Raw genomic sequence first — 17,722 nt, forward strand, 5'->3', positions numbered from 1 at the left:
TTCACTCAGTGGTATGAAGATAAAATAAAGGGCACTGTTTATTTCACTTCCAGCACTCTAGTTCAGTCAATAAGTATATATCTGAAAAGAAGGCATGCAAATACACTAATAATAGTTCCTTCCTTGTCTTATCAATTAAGTGTCTGTCGGGGCCATCTGGATGGTCCACATTTCTAGTAATCTTGAGTAACTTTATTTACACTCTGAGGGATGAGGCTATGTTCAGTCAGATGGTGTGAAATCCTTACATCTGGTGCAGCTCCCTCTGCACAATCCTGCCTATAAAGATGTTTCATCTGAGAACATCTTCAGGGAATGGCTTTCAGCCACCTCTTGGAACCGTTACCCAAAGAACCCTGTGAATAGCACACAGGGGGTTCTCCATGATTGCACTTGCTGCTGCTTCCAGTAACTTCCTTTCTATTTTCTTCTGTTTTCTCTCCAGGGTAATCTCTATTAAGGATTCTCCAAGGGAACTGTTCTAAGCCAATTAAAGACAGTGAGAGAATTAACTTGCGCATTCTTGAATGTAATAAATAGTCTTCTAACCTAATATTTGTGATGCAATACTGGTGTGGCCCCATGGGAAATGTATTGATAACTTAATCACAGTAGATGTCTGTAATAAACCTAGAAATATCTGTGTCAAATAATCACAGTGTCTAACAACCACTTAGAATAGAATCTCATTCATGAAGTGGATGGGAAGTCCTAAGACATATTTAAATTGGGATGAGGATGTACTTGTAAACAATAATTAGTTTGCGTCATTTTGACCTCCAAAAATCAATTATTTTACTTCAATGAGATTTTTGTTTCAATTTTTACAAAAATAACTTAGAGCTATTTTCTCAAGGGTTTTGAAAATTCATTATTACAAAAATTGAAATGTATTAGGCCCAACATCTATTACTATATTTGCAAGTATTTGGCATAATTCAGGAGGGAAAGTTATGGTAATAAAATTCTAGTACTATCAGGAAATCTCAAAGAAGTAAGTCACAGAGAATGAATCTAGAACAGTTGTGTTGCATGGTGTCCACTGGCATCTATGCTTGTGTGGACAGCCTGTTGCATCTTCTCTCCCTGGGCTGTTGAGCCCCTAGTCCCTTATGCTTGAGGGACACAATCAAGTACTGTTCTAAGGACTCCCTAGAAGAGTCAAGACTTGACCACAAAGTAGGATGTCACCATTTGGGTAACATTTCTTTTTTCCATACACATGCAGCTGATCATCTAAGAATCTCCACTGTGACCACACACGATGGTGTGAGAAATGAATATGTGGGTTCATCATTTAAACATTTCCACCTCAGTTAAAGGCAGAGACATAGCAAAAGTGCATCAACATCTGAAACTTACTCTTCTCCTACCGACACATTTTTGAATTAAAAGCTTGTAAGGAAACAGAATTACAGGGTTGTTTGCTTCTCAAAATGTGTCTAAATAGATTTTGGCTGTAATATAATAAACGGAGCTGTAATTTGTCAAATGCTCTCAACGAGCCACAGACAGTCCTGAACACTCAAAGTGTGTTGACGTGATCATTTAATTGCCTAAATTTTGGTTTTTCTTTGCCTTCCTTTAGTTGATAAATGGTACAATTTCTAAGGCTTTTGTCCTCAAAATTCTTAATTATATTAGGAGTAAGACATGCATGAAAAATCTGCATTTTAAGGCATAATCTAACAAATGGCTTTGAGTGAAAGTGAATGCAAAATGGGTGGAGAAGGGAAAGTCACTGCTAGCTAGGTTAGGGAAGCTTCATCCAGTCACTGCTTCAGATCTATAAAATGAATTGTTTTGGGATTGGCAAATACTAGACAAAAAGCTTTTTAGACAGAACTTATGTTAACTGAGGAGGCAGAAAATGTCATGCAAATAAAAGGGAAAGTGAGCCTGTACCTAAAGAAAAACTATTGTGTTTTCTTTAAGAGGTTAAGAGGGTGAATTTTATCTTATGTGCTTTTTACAATAATTTTATATTCTATGAGATAATTTTATATTTGATGAGATTTTTATTCACATTGGTTTAAATTACATCACTGCATTTTAAAGTATAGGAACCTCATCCAGGCATTACCCTTCTTGAGAACTGTTGAGAGCAAAGACGATAATAAAGGTGACTTGAAAAATAAGGGGGGTGCAATTATATGGTGAATATAAAATAAAAAAAAATAAATAACCTAAGTGGTTACTAAACTTATGGAAAGATATTTAATATTTTTAATAATAAAGGAAGCATTTAAAGCCACAATGAAATGGAATAAAAATACAAAAATTAAGACAGTTCTAAGAAAGATGCCCATGGAAGAAAAAAAAATAAAAAAATAAAAGTGATTTGGAGTCAGACCTTGGAGGTCCCCAGTGTTATGGTGTATGGGGAGGGCCTCAGGGTTTTATTTAGAGTCATTGGAAAGAGCTGTGATGTTTTTAGGAACTTCTTGCACTGGGATTGTTTCATTATTTGATTTCATTATTCCAGACATGAGATAAAATGTGACCTGCATCCGAGAATGTTAATGAAGGAGGTAAATTTTCAGTTAATTTATGCTCACTCTTTGGTAATGTTATTTATTAGCCTTACATGATTATAAATGATATTATTAATACTTCTGTTGAAGAAAATGGTTCTCATCACCATTTTTTTAATGAATAGAAGAACCAAATAGTATAAAACTATACATATATCATCTTTAAATTCATTTGTCCACATAGGGGTCAATCTTTCTGACTCTGATGATCTCAAACATTGATAATTATCTTGTGAATAAAATTGGATCATTTATTCATTGCTAATACAAATATGTTTATCAAACTATATTTCATTTCAATTTTATTTCTTTGAATTTTTTATTAAGATAAAGTTGGGTTACAACATCATGCATGATTCAGAAACAGAGGTACCCACCTCCTCAGGTGTCTATTACTACATTACACAAACCTCCTGGGCACCCACAGGTCACTGTTATGATTTTGTAACCCACTGTTATAACTTTGAAAGTGTGTCTATAAAAGAAAATCTCAGGGCCTCCCCTGGTGGCGCAGCGATTGAGCCTTGGGCTGCGAGGCACCCGCAGCCTCTGCAGCGCCGGTTCATTCCCAAGCTGCAGGGGAGGGTCCCACAAAAAAAAAAAAAAATTAAGGTTCTTACAGACTTTTGGTGTGTAATTGCACCTTCCCAAGTTTCCTAAAACTAAGAGCAAGATGACATTTACCTAATTTTCTTTTTACTTTCAATCTATTCTATAGGGAAGCTAGGTCATATTCATAATCATTTGATACAAGTTATGTTAGACGTCAAAGGACAGAAAAGCAAGAATAAGCCAAAAAAGTATCTAAAAATATGAGTATCTGTTGAGCATGTGCACAACTACTTGTGGCAATGATGGACTCTCCCGCAGTCTAAGTAAAGAGTGTTACATAATCAAACCGGTGATTCTGTGCAAAGTTTTCTCACATCACAAAGTTCATAAGGGAAAGGAGTTGGTCTTTTCCTCTGAATTTTATTGTCATTTTTCTTAGTATCACATCATGTCAAACTACTTCTGGAATTGAGATCACTGTAAGGTTCCACTGTGGTTCATCAACATAAATTAGAGCCACACGCACATTTTTTTTTTAATCCCTCTAAATAACTTTAATCCTTGCATAAGTTTTAGGCATACAGAATACATTCAATGGGGTTTTTGATTTCAAACTTCCTGGAATTGATCCTTCCTTCCTCTAATCTAACAAAAATAAAGCTCCAATTCTGATTTCTAAAGAAGTCATTCATATTGAAGTTGAAGAGATAACACAAAGAATATATATGGTGGGCCTCCCTTGTGGCGCAGCGGTTGAGCGCTGGGTTGCGAAGCTGCCTGCAGCCTCTGCAACACCGGTTCGATCCCCAGCTGCTCCCCAGCCACCGGAGGAGGGTCCCACATGGCGCGCAGACCTCTCCTGCTGCCCGCTGCTCCCCTCAGCAGTGTACTTCGGTCCTTCTGCCTGCTCTGCTTCCCGCTCTGGCTCTGGTGAATTCTCTCACCCTCCCGCGCTTCTGACTGTACCCAGTGTTTGTATAAATAAATAAATAAATCTTAAAAAAAAAAAAAAAGAGTATATATGGGAGGGAGGGTGGAAGGGTGGGGGTAATACCAGACATCTCATCTTTTGGTTAGAAAAGCTATTAGAATATCATTTCCAAATCATTTCTGACAGCTACAGAGACTTTGTTTTTTACCATCAATATGTTCTACATAAAATCAACATAGTCCTTAAATATGTCCATACCTTTCCTGGATGGATTTAGTGTCTATTATCTTTTGCTATAATATGTCAATATATTTATCTTTTCAGCAAAGAAAACTGTATCTCAAAGGATCCCACGCTAAAATGTGGCAAGCTGCCAGTATGTGTAACGGATGAAGTGACAAAAATGTACATTATCGTTCTCACAAAGTAGCTTTAAAAGCTCTAGTTTCATATATTAAATAGAGTTGGCATCTCTATTGCGTTCAAAAGTAATGTATAGTTTTGGCTTCAAGTATTAGGGTTATGAACTCCATATTTATTCTCTTCATAATGATATTTATAAATTATCTTAATATGATCTTGATATGCTTAGGTTAAAAAGAAGTTCTGCCATATAGATGATTTTGTTTATAAGCACCTTACCGTGTGCCTATAAACATATGTTGAACTAGCAATACTACAAATCAGCCCACTTTATCACTCTACAGCACCACCAAATTAAGATAAAATTGTGCTGCTGCAGGGATGTTTCATTTAGAAATCTGAGGCAACAGATATTCTAATGCTTTAAATTTCCAAATGCCCATGTTTCTACTCTTTATGTGACTCTGTTTAGGTTCCTATCACTAGTAATACACATTTTTGAACAATTCTATTTATTTATTTATTTATTTATTTTTATTTCATGTATAGACCAATTAAGCGTCTCAGTTTAAAAATTACATATGTGACAATTTCTGAGACTATGAGAAATACCACAAACATGTGGTTTCTGCCATTGTCAAAATTTTTTTTGGAATGAACCAAAGTCACAATCGGGTCTTTATATGTGAACTAGGGTGGCATATTCCACAATGTTTAAACTGCATAGATAAATAAATTGTAGATGATTTATTTATAAAATACAATTTATTGGGGCCTCCCTGGTGGCCCAAAGGGTTGAGACACAACCTATGAAGCTGTCTGCAGCCACTGCAGCTCGAGTTCAATCCCCCCCAGGGGTCTACCCACATGGTGCAGCAGACCTCTCCTGACTTACCAGCTGCTCCCCTCAGCAGTGTATTTCAGTCAATCTGCTTGTTCTGTTCCCCACTCTGTCTCTGGTGAATCTCTCATCCCCCATTCCTCTGGCCTGCACCCCAGTTCTTGTATACATACATAAATAAATCTTTAAAAAACAAAATAAAATTATTAAATCGTAGATGATTTATAAATGACAGGCAGGCAGACAGGCAGATGGATGGAAATGACTTGGACACAATCATTTTAATAAATTACAAGAGATCGTTTATGATTGATTGTACCTTTAGCACCTCCTGTCTTCCAGCATATGGAAATTTATAACTTACTAGATGTTTTAATGATTAGTGTAAGTCCCTATTAATTATTCTGAAACAATTCCATGATATTGTATTGCTGTTCATATAGGTAGACCAGCTCTTAGTAAAGTTGTATATGGGTCTTTGATTCATTACTCTATAATTTGTTTTTCTTACATTTTTTTCCTCTCAATTTATCTGTTTTATGGTACTTGCTTATGTTTCATAGATTTCATTCAATGAATATGTGTCTATAAATCATTTAAGAACCAGAAGTATATTTGAAATTTTTTCAGACTTTCAAACTATTTTTATTTGATGTTGTGGTTGTTGATGCATTTTCGTTTGATAGTTTTAACTATCTTCAATCATATATTTTACATAGAGAAGATCATATACATTTATATTTAAATAGCTCTTTACATACACACATATGTGTATGTTTGGATAATATTTCAAACAAATTATTTTAACTTTATGTTTTCTAAGTAATTATTATTAACATTCGAAAGATGTATCAATGGTTTGTGTTTATTCTTATTAGCACTAATGATATCTATGATTAATACATGTAACAATTCCTGTTGACCTTCTTAAGTTTTTAAGTATAATGATACTGTTTTTTAACATGATGACTTAGTTTAGTTTCCATTTTATCTGATTCACCTCTTATTGTATTTGCTACCTATTTCATCTGCTACTTAAATAAAGAAAGAAATAAAACTGATGAAGCAGGTATCTTTTCCATTTATCTTATTTTAAAAGCGTTATCTTTATTCTCAATTTACTATGAAATATAACAAAGTATATTTTGATCGAGTTGGGTTTCCCTCAACTTAATCGTATTTCTTTTAAATATTTTTGGTTTTAAATTCAGAATGGATGATAAAGGAAAACTGCAAGTAGGTGTCTGAGGTCATACTACTTATGAAATTTACAGAAAAGTAATATGATATTTATGTGTGAAATAATAAAAACACCTTATCACAAGCCAGGTAGTGTTCTAAATAACTGAAATGTTTTAACTTGTGAAATCTTCATAAAATTGCATGAAGTAGCAGCAATTATTATCCAGGTATAAAATAAGAGAATTTAGACACAGAAAAGCACCTTTCTCAAGAGGACAGACCTGCTAAATAAAAGACTGAATAGATCTCTATGATCATTTTGAAGGTCTGCCTTTCAAACCCTTACACGTGCTCATAAAATTTTGTGAATTATAAGATGAATTGATTATTAATAGTGTATTTTTAGTGTTGCTTTAATTTTAATTGCTCATTTATTTTCATAAAGTTATGATCTGAAACTGGTGATTTATTCATTTGATCACAAGGGTATAATATCTTTATATCTCACCAAGTTATATTCATTCATGAGCAGAAAAAATGTAAAAATATAAAGTGATACTGATTTCCTCTCTCTGTAGAGTAAAATTATTGTTTAATTAGCTAAAGGACTCACTAGCTAGATCTACCTTTGGATGTTCAGTTATTTAAGATTCTGTACAACTTCACCATGATCTGGTCCACTGTCAATTCATAATAAGTGCTTTGGGGTACTGGACAAGTAAATCCCTTCAGTGAAATAAAAAGAAAGCAAAATTTAAAAATTAAGAAAATAATCCGGTTATTCTTAAAATATTCCATGTAACTCATGCCAAAACTGCCTTACCAGCACACTGTCTCTCAAACCATATGAAGCCATCCCCTTAAGCGCACTGACATTTCTAATACTTTAATTGGGACACCAACCCCTTATTATATTTTGCTTCAGGGACCCAATAGTACCTATGGAATATTTTAAATTGAATAGCCCTCAGGCCAGTTTCTCCACTGTGCCCAAATGATAATTGGTGGATATGCTTGTCTTAATTCTTTGTTTTAAATTAGTCCTTTTCTCTTTTATTCCTCATTTTAAATTTTAAATTATTTCTTGCATCATTTCATTACACAGTTGGTATCAGATTATTAGATCTTAGGGATTGTGCTATTTAACTTTAGTTAAGTGCCATATTGGAAAAAAAATAAAAAGGTGCTTAATTCGAGAAAGATCTGATGATGAATACCTTTTATATATATATATATATATGTCTTAATAGTGAAAAAATTAACTTTGTTAACTTAAATTAGATGATATAATATGTGTTTTCAAATGAGCTCATAAAATCATAATGATCACTTTAAAGATTCTGGAGATATCTTAACAGTGATTATACTACAACAAACTTATTAATTTCTGAATACAAAAACATTGTTTAAACATTAACAAAGCAAGGGATATAAACAGAGAACTAATGACAAAAGGGCAAGAGAAAGACCTTCATAATTAAAAAGTAAAATTAAAAATTAAAGCCAAATAAATCAAATGTAGGCGACTACCATATATTTACCTATTTCTTTAGTTAGGTATTTTAAGAAATTGATCGCATTGGGCCTCCTTGGTGACGCAAGGGGTTAAGATGCAAAATATGAAGCTAACCACAGACATTGCAGCATGAGTTCAATCCCTAGCCGGCCAAGGAGCAACCCACATGGTGCAGCAGACCTCTCCCCTGCTGCTCCCCTCAGCAGTGTATTTCAGTAGATCTGCCTTTTCTGTTGCCCGCTCTGTCTCTGGTGAATTCTCTCACTGCCCGCAACTCTGTCCTGTACCCCTGTTCTTGTATGCATAAATAAATAAATCTTTAAAAAAAAGTAATTGATCCCATTGAGGAAAGTCAAGATATATTTAATATAGGAGAAAAATGTTACTGTATAAAAGAAGAAGTTTAATATTTCTAAAGGTGGTACCACTGATTCTTTACACACTATATATGTGTGTATACATATATATATAGTGTATATATATGCATACACACACATATATACATACACTATATATAGGTAAAGATACATGTATATACACACATATATATACATATATCTCTCCTATATCTCCTATATATACACATATATCACATATATATGTATCTTTACCTATATCAGACACACAAAAATGTCCAAACCAGCATTATTCATTAACTCAAATCATTTAGTATGAATAGGAGAATAGACAGATCTCTCCTGTCTCATCCGCTGCTCCCCTCAGCAGTGTATTTCATCAGTCTACCTGTTCTATTCCCCGCTCTGGCTCTGGTGAATCCTCTCACCATCCCTCACTTCTGACTGTACCCAGTGATTGTATAAATAAATAATCTTAAAAAAATGAATAGGAGAATAATGTCATATTTCTCAGTAGAGTATTAAATAATAATAAAAGATGAACTACTTTTAAACATAAAAAAATGACCCAGCAAACCCATCTTAGGCATCTATTCAAACAACATGAAACCATCAACTAAAATTCTATAAATTCTTCAATGTTCACTGCAGCTTTCTTCACAATAGCCAGGCCATGGAAGCAACCTAAATATCCACTGACAGATGAGTTCAACAAGAAATTGTGGTATATCCATACTATGGAGTACTATTCAGTCATAAAAAGGAAACAATATTTTCTGGAATTATTATAGAGAAAAATGGAAGGAGTTTGGGGAATTATATAAATATTAGACATTTACATTGTGGAAGATTTGACCAAGGAAAATAATGTAAAAGTAGCAGGCATTAATAATTGAGGTGAAATGTCTGAGGTTCAGAAGGGAAATATAAGAGGAGATAAGGGTGATAATGATAACATTTTAAAAGTAAATAAATAAAAAGAAAATTCTGAGGAAATGATTATTTCCAGCTTAGAATTTATTCTCAAATTATTCATCAAGTATGGAAGAATAAAGTCATTTTCAGATATGCATAATATCAGGAAATTTACATCGTGTATGTATACACACACACGTGAACTTTTTGAAAACACCTTTTGACATAACATGGAGGAGAAATAATATATATGTAGGATAAGATATTTAAAAAACTGAAATAGTAGCTCTATGAATTCAGGTAATATATAGTTACTCACACATTTGACTGATTATTAAACATCAAAATTAGTAATTTAGGATGCCTTCAAATATAATATACAAGATATGCACAGTTTGTTGTTTGTGCTTTGAAAGTTCAGGGAAAAGTCAGAGTAAAGTACTCACAACTATGCCCCTTTGTCCCTATTTTTCCAGCAAAGAGAAATCAAGACACATTTGGAAGACTTGAATTAGAAGAAATCTAATGTGATAAATACACTCTATGTACATTTATGTCTGCAAGGCTTTCTATTAGGCCCTGTATAAAGTTGCACAATAATTAAGATAAGAACTCTACCTTCAGCAAATAGAATATATATTGCACATGAATAAGAAAATGTGTGTGTGTGGGGGTGTGGTGGGTGTGAAGACATATAGAAAGAAAAGTTCAATGGTGGGAGAAACAAAAAAAAAAAAATAAACACATTGTGTTGAGCAGAAAAGACTCATGAATTTAAATAGGCAACATTTTAGAGAAAGCATGGATGTGTGGCTACAGAAGTCAAAGAGGTACAGAAGTCAAATATTTAGTGATAAAGCACTAGAGCAAAGGGTCAAATATGCAGGAGGAGTCACACAAAAAAACTATAAACTGGATCATTGATATGTGCAAGAAGAATGGAGTTTATTGCAAGAGCAAGTAGTGAAATTATTCCCTGAATGCTATTTTGCCTTGAACTTCTGAGCTTTAGAGAATTTTGGAGGTTTTTAAGGAAGCAAATGACATAGATATGTTTTAAATTTCAGAATTACACATTATGAATTGGAGAAGAGCTACACTCCAAAAAATAACAAAAACCAAGTAAAATAAACTAGCATAAGCCTCCCAGTAAATTATTTACAAAATCTCAAAATAGAACATATTCTCATGTGTTCAAGATGAAGAAAGAACTGACCTAATGCCTCATTTCCTGCTGTGTGATTCTCTATGAGTAGTTTAATATCTAATGAAGCTAAAAGAACACGTACTCCTTTAGTATCAATAACAACAACTAACTAGGCATAAAAATAAAGCAGTGTGGAAAATAATTATCAAAACATAAAAAACTTTCATGAACTTCTGTAAATGTCTTTGGATAACATAGATTTAAAAACCTCCAAAATATGGTTTTAAATTTTAACTCAAATTATTGTTACTCAAATATGTACATTCTTCACAAATCGCCTTAAGAAATTGTCACATCATTTAAAAAGTAATATATTACCCTCAAGGAATGGGAATTATCTTAGGAATGTAATGCTGATTTCAGAATTAGGTAACAAAATATTTAACAATATATGAAGAGGGCCTCCCTGGTGGTGCAAGGGGTTGGGAAGCATCCTATGAAGCTTACTGCAGCCACCGCAGCCTCTGCAGCACGAGTTCCATCCCCAGCCAGGGAGCAACCCACATGGCACAGCAGACCTCTCCTGACTCGCCGGCTGCTCCCTTCAGCAGTGTATTTCAGTAGATCCGCCTGTTCTGTCCCCCACTCTGTCTCTCGTGAATCCTCTCACCCCTTGCACCTCTGCCCTTTTCTTGTATGAATAAATAAATCTTAAAAAAAAAACAATATATGAAGAGCCATTTGCAATTGGTATTCCATCTTGCTTTTTTGTAATATAGTCATAGCATTTGGCATTTGTTCATTGAATGAAAGAATTAACAGGCTGGTTTCACTTACATGTGGAATCTAGAGAAACCAGACAAAGGATCAAAGATAAACTGTAAGACTGATGCTGAAAAGCAGACCACAGATCTGAGACACTCAGAACTGGCTTGGAGAGGGACAGAAGGAGGGCAGAAAAAAGGAGGAGCAGAGTGCAGTGGAGGACTGTGGGCATTTTAGTGGTTGGAAAACTATGGTGACTGCACCTAAGGGGAGAAAATCCTATATTGTGAAAAAATAAACAAGGACATTTAAAAAATAATCTTTTTTTCTCTTTGTGGAGAAAGTTTAATTGGAAGATAAAGAAGATGCACATAGAGGGGCATACCATGTTCATGGATAATGTTTGTTATAAAGACATTGACTCTCCATTCCATAAAAACTCTCAACAGAATTTTTCATGGAGTTGTTGATTCTAATGCATCTAATATTGTAAAGAATTAGGAATAACCAGACAATTTCTGAGAACAAGATAGGGGAATACTTGCTCTACAAGATATCATTGCTTATTATGAAACCATAGCTTTTAAAAAAAAGTATTAGTAGGAAAATAAGCTTATTAATAGGTAAGTTTTCATTTCCACATGATTCCCATTGATGTTAGTTATTTGCTGAAAACACACTAACATTTCATCTCTCTGACTGTTCATTTTGTCTCCTCTATCTTTATTGCCCCTTCTACCTCATCTTTTTATAGGTTAAAAGACTTTCCCTCCTTTACAACCCAGATAAAGAAATATAATCATTCTTTGTTTATTAAGAAGAGCTTCTTCTTTTGCATTACACAGCATTTTTTCATAATATTGCCTTGAACTGAAATTAGCAGTGTACCTGCTTTATGAGACAGTTCATTATTTAAGTTCAATAAAATGTCATTTGCATTTGCTTCCTCTCTATCAGTTACCAAAGTGAAATGCTGCAGTGAAAAACTATGCATACATCTGTGTGCCTGTGTGTATTTGTAGAACATCAATACACACACATATATGTAATCGGTGTTCATATAACGGAAGACAGTTAATATATGAATGCATTTATTCATTTTATTATGTGCATTATTAAAACTGGAATAACAGGCCTCCCTCCCCTGGTGGCGCAGTGGTTGAGTGCTGGGCTGTGCAGCTGCCCGCAGCCTCTGCAGTGCCGGTTCGATCCCCAGCCGCGGCCACCGGCGAGTGTCCCACATGGCATGCAGACCTCTCCTGCTACGCCCGCTGCTCCCCTCAGCAGTGTATTTCTTTGTCAGTCTGCCTGTTTTGTTCCCCACTCTGGCTCTGGTGAATTCTATCACCCTCCCTCACTTCTGACTGTACTCAGTGCTTGTATAAATAAATAAATAAATCTTAAAAAAAAAGAAAAAAAAAACTGGAATAACATGCATTTGTGTTAGAAGGTACACAGATTGGAGCAGATAAATGTTAGGTCCTTCAGCTATACACTCCCATGATTATGAAAGATAACTCTATTTATGAATGGCTTTCAACACTGACTAAACATTACAATCACTAATAAAATGCTTTCAAAATAAAGATTTTCAGCTCACTTTTCTGGAAATGATGAGGTACTAAAATTTAGAATAGTCCTCAGACTTTCAATGCTGGGAAGCTTTAGAATCTATTGAAAGGTGTAACCAGGGGCCTCCCTGGTGTCTCAGTGGGTTAAGTCTCAGCTCTATGAAGCTATCAACAGCCAATGCAGCACAAGTTCAATCCCCGGCCAGGGAGCTACCCAGATGGCACAGCAGACCTCTCCTGACTCACCCACTGCTGTCCTCAGCAGTGTACTTCAGTAGATCTGCCTGTTCTGCTCTCCACTCTGTCTCTGGTGAATCCTCCCACCACCCACCACCCCAGCTCTGGCCAACACCCAGCTCTTGTTTGCATAAATAAAATAACTCTTTAGAAAAAAAATAAAAGAAAGCTGCAACCACGACTGATAACCATTACCGAGATGCATATATCTATGATACTTTGTTAACATACATATTTTATATTTAATTTTCCACAGATCTTGCACATTCTAAGGATAAGTATACATATTTCCTTTGCATAATTTCTAATTTATAAGATATTTGATAAAACTGGAGAAGAGTGCTTTAAATCGTATAAAATGCTATTTAAACAAAAAGAAAGTGCATTCAATTACACTTTATACTTTTCAATAACTCTCAAAATTTCTGAATGCCTTGTGTGCTCTTATCTGACTGGGAAAGTTATGATCATAATTTTCTTTTTTAAATCCAGATATCTCTTCACACAATGATGGAAAGTCCAGGAGCAAAAATGCATGTATTTGTTACATGAATTATGTGTGTGTGTGTGACACATACACACACACACACACATCTGTCTATGTATACACTCTGGAGCAATATTTGGTTTATACTATGAATACATAATTGTAAAATAATAATAATAATATTTTGGACTTCACCTTCAAATTACTAGTATGTCTGTGAGTGTTCATGCACATCATCAAAAATATCACATATTTCAAATATTTGCTGGGTTTCTTAAATCAAGACCATTCTATCTCTTAACAAGGTAATGAATAAGTATGATACACAAGGATCTCTAGAAAGCATGAATGATCTTTTCCAAAGTTCACACATTATTCTTAGTAAATAGGACAATTTCCCATCACTGTAGTTACCAGATGGTGGCTCATTGTCAGATTTACTAAATTAGAGAGTTAAATGCATGCATTTTGGCACATATTCCCAAGGTAGTCTTGGTTTCATCTTTTCATTTTCTAATTTCCATCCCTTTCAGGTGGAAATCACTTCCATAAAAAAAAGATAATTGGTTGTGCTTTACAGCACTGAAGTGTTTGCCTCAGGTTAAGACTGCCTATTAAATGTTGACAGACAAAAACAATATCCTAACTTTTCCTCTCTCACTACCTTATCACTTGTAAATATTCTTTTATGTGATTTCTTATTATCATTTTTAATAAAACCCAAAGTTTTCCTTTCTCTGCATATTCTTTTTCTTTTTTTTTTAACTCCTATCCTCATCCTCATTCCATTTCTTTAGAAAGGAATATTCTGCAGCCTAGTGTAAAAGCTCAGAATTACAGTTAAGAATCTCCTCATAAAGAGCAAGAAATGATTTATGAACACAAAAGCTTTGGACAACAGTGTCATCACCGGTTAGTGCTATCTGCAAAACAAATGGACTGGAGCACTCCAAGTACACTCCAGCATGTAATTTTTATGGTAATGTTTAATTTTTACTATATCTGTAATTAAAAAAAATTCTGTTTGTATATATATGTGTGTGTTTTCATCTTCTTCAATTGGTACTTTCATTTTGCACTGTGTGGTCTTGTGAACCATTTTTCATTTACATTTACAATACATATTTTCCTCATTTATGAGTATGTCAAGTTGTAAAATTTAATTAAAATCATGTGGGGATTTTAATCTATTTTCCCTTTAAAAATGATTTTATTGTGGCCATGCAAAAAATGCCACTTGTTTCATTCATTTATTCAACAAATACTTATCAGACACTCCTATTACATGTCATAATGTTAGTGCTGAGTTATTACTAAGGACATAGCCATGTCAAAACTGATATGATCTCACAAGCCATTTATTGCCATGCCATTGGTTACTCATAAGGTAGTCATTTTTAGTATATAACTCTTGATTAAAAAATATAAGACAGTTTCTGAAATGAGGAATATATGTATTCCTGTTACAAAGGATATATTTGATAAGGAGTTAATATCCAAATATATAAAGAATTCATGCAGCTCAGAAGCAGAAAAGTAGTGGATTTTTTTTTTAAATAGGCAAGGATTTGAGTGCACATTTTTCCAGAGAAGATGCATGAATGACCGACAGGTACATGAAAGTTGCTCAAAGTTACTCATCATTAGGAAAATGCAATTCAAAATCACAATGAAATGCGACCTCACACCTTTTACAATAGATAAAAAAAAAAAAAGTAATGAAAAATGTTGCCAAGGATGTGGAAAAAAGGGAACCCTTATGAATTACCAATAGAATTGTAAATTAGCATAGCTACTGTAGGAAATAGAGTTTCTAATTTTTTTTTTAGATTTATTTATTTATGCATAAAAGAGCTGGGTGCAGGCCAGAGGTGCTAGTAGCAAGAGGATTCACCAGAGACAGAGTGGGAGCCAAACAGGCAGATTTACTGAAACACACTGCTGAGGGGAGCAGTGGGTGAAACAGGAGAGGTCTGCTGCGCCATGTGGGTCAGCTTCCTGGCCAGGGATCCAACTCATGCTGCAGAGGCTGCTGATAGCTTCACAGGACTGAGATTTAACCTCCTGTGCTACCAGGGAGAACCCCTTCAATTACATTTTTTTAATGCTTAAGACATTTTCTTCAAATGCAAAATCTGCCCAAGGCCTGAATGCCCAGGTGATAATTATCCAACAATACAACTGAGTAACAGGAACTGAAACTTTCATGATTCCATAGTAATCCAGTTCTTTCAAAGTTAATGTCAGGGGTGACTAATAACTTTTGACATCACAGAGAAAAATTAGGATGTCAGGATAGAGTATATTTCTCTCTCTCTTACTAACACAGCAACCATATTCTATGTAAAACAAGCTTCCCACGTGTGTGGGCATAGCCCATGTCCCCCAAAATCCCATGGTTACATCCTTTGACATATTGATTTGATTAGGAATGAAAAAGTGAATGCATGCAACAAAAATTTCTAAGCAACTCTGGGACAGTAAACCATTCTGCCAGGGAAACAAGCCTTTATGACTTTGCTCAAAAGTCATGTTTTGTGGGTATATCAGACTTATATAATCTCCAAAAATATCCAGCATTTTGCCCAATACCTGTGGCCTATGTAAATGAAAACTCAGTTCTGGCCCTGTAAAAGTGTTCACTCCATTTTTTTCCTTAGCAGTTCTTTATTTGAAGTTCTGCATTTGGCTTGAACGCTTGAGCCATTAGTAGTTAGGTTCTCAGGATCTGGTACACATCTTAAACAGTGTAGATGTCTGAACTGGGCCAATTATTGAAATGATTAAGATTCTGTGGAGGTTGAATTAAAAATAATAATGTTATATTCTGCATTGTTATCAAAGAGATTTTAAGGCTTTTTCAAGTTTTTCCTTTATTGCCCATATCTTTTCCCCACACATGTTAATATATGCTTTTTAAATTTTTCATACCTCTTAACATCTTTATTCTCTTCCTATGTCTTCATTACAGCCCTTGTTTCATGTGACATTTAGAGCTGCGGATAAGTTATTCATTTATTTCAGGAAGAAAACATCTATATCTCTGAATGCTTTTACTGTTCCATTTGTTGGTCTTCTTTTATTCTTCCTCCATATTAATCATCATCTCTCTTGATGGACTGTGATATTTCTTTGCATAATCTCCCCTGTTATTAGCATCAAGACTTTCCTTTGTGGGTCTCCCCCGGTGGCGCAGGCAGTTGAGTGCAGCGCTGTGAAGTTGTCCACAGACTGCAGTGCCAGTTCTATCCCAGCCAGCCTGCGAGGGTCCCACATGGCGAGCAGACCTCTCCTGTCTCACCTGCTGGTCCCTTCAGCAGAGTATTTCATCAGTCTGCCTGTTCTGGTCCCCACTCTGTCTCTGGTGAATCGTCTCATCCTCCTGTGCATCTGGCCTGTATCCCAGTTCTTGTATAAATAAATAAATCTTAAAAAAAAAAAAAGACTTTCCTTTGTGCTTGCTGTTCATTTGGTTGTTGAGTCTAGTGTAAAAGGGCAGCTTTTTTCAGATTTTCTATATGTTCTGTTAGCACATACCTTGGTTCTCACTGCCACAACTCCCAATTGCCTTTATTACAGTTTCAGTTAAAAAACCACATGACATTGTTGCTTAAAAAAAAAATGAAAGAGGGGGTCTCCCTGGTGGCACAGGGGCTAAAGAAAGTGCTATCAAGCTATTGCCAGCCACTGTACCATGAGTTCGATCCCCCGCCAGGGAGCTGACGCACATGGTGCAGCAGACCTCTCCTGACTCCCCGCTGCTCCCTTCAGCAGTGTATTTCAGTCAATCTGCCTGTTCTGCTCCCCACTCTGGTGAATCCTCTCACCCTCCATACCTCTGACCTGTACCCCAGTTCTTGTACACATAAATAAAAAAGTCTTTAAAAAAATGAAAGAGAAAGAAATGGAGTGAGGTCTCCTCACCAGGACATAGGGTTTCTGCCCTCTCTCTGTCTGGACCAGAGATCACACCACTTAGCCAGCAGTGCCTTCCTCCCTCAGCCTGGAACTGTGTGTGCATGAGGGTAAGACTTTGCTGCGTCCTGTTTTCTTCACTGGTCAACTCTGTTGCAGAGATATCTGAAGGCTGATATGCCTCAGATTTTCTTTGATGCTACTGAAGATTGTCTCTTTGATCCTTAGTCCCTTTTCTCTGAATTACAACATCTCACTAAGCTCAGAATTTTGACAAGTCATTTGTTTCTTTACTGTCACAGAAGGTTGGGTATAACTCTTATCTTCTAAAGCTGGACTTAAACTCTTTTAACCTTGAATCCATTCTGTTACTAACATTCATATGAATCAACAGATGATGCTTCAAAGTC

The sequence above is a fragment of the Talpa europaea genome, assembly GCF_964194135.1.
Source record: "Talpa europaea genome assembly, chromosome: 4".
Classification (NCBI taxonomy): Eukaryota; Metazoa; Chordata; class Mammalia; order Eulipotyphla; family Talpidae; genus Talpa; species Talpa europaea.